The sequence below is a fragment of the Camelus bactrianus genome, chromosome 15 (assembly GCF_048773025.1).
Source record: "Camelus bactrianus isolate YW-2024 breed Bactrian camel chromosome 15, ASM4877302v1, whole genome shotgun sequence".
Taxonomy (NCBI): Eukaryota; Metazoa; Chordata; class Mammalia; order Artiodactyla; family Camelidae; genus Camelus; species Camelus bactrianus.
The window spans coordinates 17,975,041-17,982,540 of record NC_133553.1 but is presented as its reverse complement, the minus strand read 5'-3'; the positions used below and the strand labels follow the sequence as shown (position 1 = coordinate 17,982,540).

Below are 7,500 nucleotides of genomic sequence, written 5' to 3'. Positions count from 1 at the left end.
TAGATGACCCAAAGATATGAATATAGATAGAATCAAAGAATTATAGCATTAAGAATTAAAAGTGGTCTCAGAACTGGGGTTCCACTTGGCGTCGTGTACCACGCCCTGAGGCAGATGATCCCGACCTCTTTTTGATCATCTTTGGATGGACATAAAGCTTAGCCCTCCCGGAGACATTCACTTCCGACACCTCTTCTAACTGTCGTGGTTCAGTAACTACAAGGCACTGTTTTGGTAGAGGTCAGCGGTCAGCCTTCGTGCCTCCCTTGGGTGTTTTCTTCTCCATCCCCCAGCTATCTTGTCATAGCTTTTATTGCCTTGTTTTAGTTTTTAGACTCCTTAACAGTCTGGTGGCTTTGCTGCTTTGGAAAAATAATTTCTAGAGCCTTATGTAGCTGCAAAATAGGATGAAAAGACACATTCTGGAAGAGGATCATCACATGAGTTAAAGTCAGTTCCATGTACATGACACACACACACACACACACACACACACACACACACACACAGAGTCTCAATGTCCTGGCTGTTAATTGGCCTGGAACCACTTGATTAAATTCTTAAAGTTTTTCTATCCCTGGTTATCTCACTTACACTCATCATCACAAGGTCATCCCTACATTTCTTTGCTCTCTGACCCCTCTGTATATAATGATATTAGAACCGAGTCATTACTCACTCTCTTTTCCCTCCTCCTCCCCCCTCCCTTCCCCTTTCTTTCCCTCTCTCCCTGGTTTCTTTCTCCGTGAGTGATTTAAGCCCATTTAAAAGAAGAATACAACTCAGCACTGAGAAAATAATTGAAATATTCTAAAATGCATCCTTTTCAATTCACAGCATTCTGGCGACCACCTTTATTTAGAAATCACATTGATTGCCTTTCTACCAAATCTCAAGACTCAGTCACCCCAGGCGCCCAGACAGAGGTGGGAGGACTCTCCTCCACAGCCCGTGGCAGCTCTGTTATGACAGGTCTCACACTGTATTATAAATATGTGATTTTACCTAGTTCCTCCCCTCCAAACTGCTTAGTGATCACTTTTAATTTATTTTCACATTCTGAGTCCCAGCAGGCGAGTGACTGGTGCATAGATGGTCCCCAGAAGATATCTGTTGAATGCATGAATGCTCTAACCACAAGAATGCCTTGGCTAAACAGCACCAACAAAAAGGGAGAGCCTCTGAACGCAGTTTGTGCAGGAGGCGAGGAGGATGCTCTAGTGACTGTGTCTGGGATCTGGAGACATCCGCCTGCTCCCGCGCGGCTTGGACCAGCTCCCCGGAGCAGCCTCGCCCCAGCCTCGCCCCAGCCCAGCGTAGCTGTTGGAGAGCCTCGCTCCGCGCTCAGCTGTAGGCTCCTGGCTGAAAAGCGCACTTGCGAGCTTTCCGCTGTCTGCCTGTTGGATGCGGGCCTCCCTCCCCCTTCCCCCCAGGGGCACCAGGATCTGCCGCTGCCCCGTCTCCTTTTGAGAAAAAGTGTCAGGTGGGAGGCTCTGGGGCAAGGGCTGCACTGCTTCTCGGAGACTGAGTTGGCGACCACTGCCCTGTCTTCTAATAACAGAACAAGAAGGATTAAGTTTCCATCCCCTCCTAAGTTATTTCATTTGAATATGGAGATCTTCCCTACAGGGAAGGCCTGCAGGAATTCTGTCCTTTTGCCTCTGAAGGTGGTCCCCAAATCACCATCTGTCCTGGGCCCTAAGTCTTGCCCCGAGGCACAGACCAGCCTGTGAGCAACTTTTCTCAAGGCCAAATATGTTATGACCCTGGGGGACTCAAGCAAGCTGCACCGAAGCAGCACTGAATTGGGCGGCCGGACTCTGTGCCCGCGATAGCCTGAGAAAGGGCCAGGGAACCCAGTAGTGGCCAGGCTGCTGGCTTTGACCCTGAAGTCAGTTTAAGGTCATCCTTGAGTCCTGGGGTTCCTCTGACCAGTCGTGCTTTTCCTGGTCCATTTAAGCCCACAGCTACCGTTAGCTTTTTTCTTTCTTTTTAAAATTAAGGTGAAATTGACATAACATAAAATTAGCCGTTAACCATTTCAGAGTGTACAGTTCAGCGGCATTTAGTCCATCCACAATGCTGTATAACTTCCACCTTCTCTACTGAGGTCCAAAGCGTTCTCATCTCCCCAGAAGGAAACCTGTACCCGGTAAGCAGTGGCTCCCCAGGCCCCCGCCCCGTGGCAACCACTGTTACACCACTGGTAGCTGCTCCATCTCAGCCTGGTGAGTGTTGGCAACAATTCTTTTCAGTCCTTTTATTTTATTTTACTTGGAAAGTTGTATTAAATACACTTGTGTCAGGCTCTGCACTGAACATTTGATATACATGAACCCATTCAATCCTGGAAATCACACTATAAAATAAAGTTAAATAAAATAAACTGTCTTTCTTTGTACTCCACTTTTTTCCCCACTTTATCCTTTCCTACTTTTTACTTCATTTTAACAACCACAAGAAAGCTAAAAAAATCCAATATTTACACAAGAAAAAAGTACAAAATTCCCTTCAAAGTTCTTCAGTATTTTTTTTTCAGTTTTTAAAATGACAAAGAAATAAAAAGCTTTGCTGTTTAATAAAAAAAAAAGAAAAGAGGAAACTGAGGTAAATAAATTAGGAAATACACATGGAAAAAACAGACAAAAACAAAGTCAAAATGGGTGTTGGTTAACTAGAAGTGATGTTTAAACCCAGTGCCCAGCCCTGACCCAGGCTCCTCCTCTGATAAGGAGAACGCAGGATGCTGGGGGTGAGTGTTAGGACCAGGGAATTAATTTCTAACCCAGGAGCCAGATGCTTTCTGGAAGCAGTCTCCATGGATTCTGCCCTAAGACCAGGAGAGGGGGACCGCAGGCTGATGACAGTCTCGGTCAGTGGGGAGAGGACCCTGTGCACCTTTCTTGAGGGGAGTGAGGAAGAGGCAGCGAGTAGTCAAGTGACTTGCTCACTGTCACACAGCATAAGCGGCAGAGCCAGGGCTCATGCTCTCGGCCATTCTTACACGCTTCACTAGTGACCCTGTGTGTTCTGTCCCGATGCAGCTTCAGCCCGGCCCCCGGATGCCCTGGCTCTCCCTGCTGCCGCAGGACTGCCTTCCTTTCTCACTGATCATATGAGCTTTTCACTGCTTCGCCTGCTCCTTCTGGTTTTGTTCTGCAGCCTCGTGGGCTTTGGGAAGAAAGATCCAGTATTAACATCTGTGCTGTAATTTTCCATGACCCTCTCGGAGTGACTGAAGACATGACTGTGATTTTCTGGATCCAGAAGTCTTTTAGGCTTCAGACTGACCTCTTTGGACAAACATGGCTTAGGTAAGAGTCCAAATGCTTCACAACATTCTTTTGGAAGTTGAGCAAAGCTGGAAATTTTGTCAGTGAGAAACAACCAAAGTTCATGGCCAAATAGTAATGTGTTTGCTTAACCTTGAGGGGAAAAGATTTTTTTCGGTTGTAAAGTTTGATGTGATTGTAACCCTTACCCCAACTCAAAAGGCAACATAAAACATGGTAGGACCCGACTGAACACGTGAAAACCTTCTGTGTGTGTGCATATAAATAGACACACGTTTGAGATACTTTTATTTTACTATACAGACAGGTACACGCTTCTTGTAAATACAGAGACCTAGTTCTTTTCAAATGTCAGAGTCCAAGTGTTACTATTTTTATTTATTTCTCCAATGTTAGTAAGTTTTGTTTCCAAAAAAACAAAGGTAGCTTTGAAATCAATGTAGCGAATCACTGAGAATCATCACAGTTGTGAGCAGGGCTTGGATTTTGACCCGTGTTTGCTTCCGAGGGAGCAGTGAGTGAGCATTTGGGTCATGTCCCATCGTGGGTGCGTGGGGTCCTCCGGGGACCACAAGCTTGTGGATCCACGTTCCCACGCGAGGCCCCTGGGATGGTAATGGAGCTCACAGGGTCTGAATGATCCCTAACTGCCTCGCACGCCTTACCTTCTTCAGTCCTCACTGCAAACCCTTGAGATTTCATGCTGGTAACATCCCATCTTACGGAGGAGGAAACTGAGGCCTGGCGTGCAGGCAGGAGGTACACACATGGTCTGGTTTCATTGATGGCACCGGGGCATAGAAATTTTCCTTTCTTACCATTCAGTCGCCTTCTGTTCACATAAACAAAACCCAAGGACAGGAACACAGACTCTGCTGCTGGATTTTCTATTCAATCTCTGTGGACAGGACTGAGAGGGTCCTGCGGGCTTTCCTCTGCCCCAGGTGTCTGTCCTGCCTGCGGTCGCCTCTGAGCCTATGGAGGACCGTCTAGGGGCTGCGCCTCCGAGAGACGCAGGGCTTTAGATGACCCTGTACAACCAAGGGCTTCTCGATGCTCTTGGCTTGCTACTTACCGAGACGTGGACGTGTTTGGGCCTGTTTTGTGACGTTGGGTTTTTCTTTTCACTTTGTAATGAGAAGAGTGGAAGGAGAATTCTACACTGTCTCAGAAATGTAGCTGGGTACCTTCAGAAGGAGCGCACATTATTTTAGTAAAACATTATCTGGGGTCTGACCATAAGAGTTCCTCAGTGTAAGGACTTTGTGTAAAGGCATGGCTTCGTGTCTTCAGTGCTGACGACCAACACGGACAGCACAAATTCCCGTCCTCACTTCTGTCTGTCATCTTCAGTCCGCAAGCAGGTTTTCGGCATGTGTCAGGCTCTGGCACGAAGAAATAAAACAGAAGGAATGCAGAGAAAGGACGGTGAAAGAAGAAGCTCAGGAACCCAGCTCCTCGCAGGTGGCCGGTGGGGGAGAAACGCAGCCCAGTCAAGTAGAAAACGCTTGTCAGAGTGTGATGTACGAGGTAGGCATTCAGTATCGCTAACTTCCGTCTCCATCCTAACGTGAGGGTCTGACCCAGGTGAGGCCAAGGTAATAAACAGATTTAACTTGACGTGATGTGTCTCATCAGTTGACGGTGGGTGCATGGAAAACCTCGATGAAAAGGATTTGAAGGCTGAGACGCCAGGGGGAAGCTCTCAGGGACGGCTTAGGGTGTGGGCGGTGGGTCGCAGGGCCTGGGAGGCAGCACACGCGTTGTATATGTGACCAAGTGATGGCGGTCGGTACAAATATTTATCATTTATTACGTCCTACTGAAAGTGCACGCTGGGTATGTCACAAATGTTCACCCAGAACTCCTCTAACCACCCTATGAAATACTTGTTATTAGGTTCATGTGCCAGATGAGGTCATTGGGAACTAAAAAGCCTCAGTAACTGGTCCAAGGTTACGGGGCGGTTCAGTGGGAGAGCCCGGCTTTGACCTCATGTCTGTCTCTCTCCACCTCTCCCTGCTGGCTGCCATCAGAAGTCAGCTGTCATTTCTGCCAAGAAGTCACACACATTCCTGGTGCCTTTTGGTCCGGGGGCTGATCTGGGGAATTTCCTGATGCTCATCTGAGTTTGTCTTTTTTTGGGGGGAGGGGTAATTAGGTTTATTTATCTTTATTTTATTTATTCATTTATCATGGAGGCACTGGGGATGGAACCCAGGACCTCACGCATGCTAAGCATGTGCTCTACCTCTGAGCTGTCCCCTCCCCCACCATTTGAGTTTGGACACAGGGAACATCCCCAGGAGAAATACGGATCGGGGAATAATTGGCAGATGAACTGGACAGCCTTCTTTTCTCAGACATTATTTGGCATGGACGGTCCTCTTCAAGGTGATAAACTGAGAAAAATGTTCAGCTCATCGCGACGTGGAAACCCCTTAGTGTTGCCCATTACCTCCAGGGGTCCGTTTTGGGGTGTTTGTTTCAATGAATGGTGAGTTACCAGGGCAGTTGCCTTGTCATTCATGACTCTGTTTCCCTTGTCTACTAAGTGGTCCGGGGGTAAAGGGAAGATGAGAGAATCCCACTGTCCTGGGTCTTCCCTCCACCCTCCTACAGTGGGAAAAAAAAAAAAAAGAAAAAGGCTGGTTTTGGTCCTGGCTGGTAACTGAACTGTCCAAATCTGCACTAAACTTGGCCGATGGTGGTTCCAGCTTTGTTCATGAATAATCAACATTCACATCTGGATCCACATACTTACCTAAATGTAGACAAACCCAAATTATCTTGGATCTGCATGATGTATTTCTATCTGATGCTGTATTTTTTTTCCCTGAATATCTCACCCCACCATCTCACGCCTCCACATTTCTCTTTTCTCCAAAGACTTAACAACAAAAATATGTGCTTCTTTCCCCCCAGAACATCCTCCACCCAAGCAATGAGAGGAAGGGTTTGAGAAATAGACCCTCGTTTCCTTTAAACGGATTCAATGCAAATTTTCCAGTACGTGCGACGTGCAAAGTATCAGAACATCTTAAAACAGCGATACCTTCAGAGATAGCGTGTTTCAATGTCTCCTTTTTAAATGAAGCCTGAAAAGGATCGTCTCTGCACCAAATAAGGAGCCTTCGAACGCACACACATGCACACCCAGGCCTCCCTTCCATTCCGCCCCCTTCCCTTTTATTTTTTTTTTTTATTAGAAAACACTTGAAACTTATCATGCGCAGCAGATGGGAGTAGAAAATGCAACTTGAAGACAGTTATATAAATATATCCTTGATGTCTGTTTTGCTTTTCAATTTGCAACGAAAAGTACAAAGGTAGAGCTGCGTGCCAGCGAGGGCCGCCTGCGTCTCGATATCCATTCCAGATGTTGGCTAGACTTCGTGGAGCCAGGCTTCTGGCACCGGGGCTGGAGCCGCGGGTCTCCTCCTCCAGGTGCGATGCCTCATGCTGATCCCCCCACAGGCTCCTGGCCTTGTCCAAACACTCTGGAGCCGGGACCGGCCTCCATCACCCCCACCCCGACCCTAATTTACCTTCCCTGATGCCTGGCTCTCCCGGGGTGGGAGTGGTGAGGGGCTCCAAGAATCAATGTCATGTGTCACTTTGCTTTTTTAAAAACAAGAATCTTAGAAAGGAAAAAATAAATAAATGAAAAGGGCAAAACAGTCAGTAAGGAAAAAGAAATACAAAGGAAAAAACAAAATGAACCCCGATCGTGTTTGTGAATGCTGTTGGCGGGCGGGCCGGCCGGCCGGCCCACGAGAGGCTCCCTGTGTCCGTTCAGGGCTGTGTCTCCTGAAAACCTGGGCTTTCTGACCCCCGGCCTGGTGAGGCATTAATGGTGTTCTCTGTTTGTACATGCTTGTAAAGGATTTTACACCGTAATATGTTAACTTCCTGATTAAACAGTGCTAAGCACAGAAGGGTATCATAAATCTTGCCGGCGCCAACCTCATTTATCTGACCGTTGCTTGTTGTCTGGTGCGGGTAAACACACGACAGGGGCATTTATTACGATGTATGGGACCTTGGAGCAGTGCTATTAATAACCTGGGCCCTGTGTCCCCTCATCCGAGCTGTACCCTCGTCTTGGAGGGAGAGCCTGCGGCCTTTCTTCCCTCAGTTCAGACTGGTCTCGCCCGGGGAGGGCTTCTGAAGGGTTTGCACAAAGACTCTCAGATTATTGGGCAAA

At 47.5% G+C, this 7,500-nt stretch overlaps 1 long non-coding RNA gene across 2 annotated transcripts; it reads left to right on the top strand.

Moving 5' to 3' along the window:
- Nucleotides 1-2,675: 2,675 nt before the first annotated feature.
- On the top strand, nt 2,676-7,229 carry LOC123619464 (uncharacterized). 2 transcript variants are annotated; one of them, XR_012499087.1, is made up of 5 exons: nt 2,676-2,872; nt 3,163-3,314; nt 4,647-4,823; nt 5,657-5,790; nt 6,219-7,229. It is a non-coding gene; the product is annotated as an uncharacterized LOC123619464 (long non-coding RNA). The 2 variants fall into 2 exon arrangements; XR_006728070.2 differs by having other exon boundaries at nt 2,676-3,314.
- The last annotated feature ends 271 nt before the right edge of the window (nt 7,230-7,500 follow it).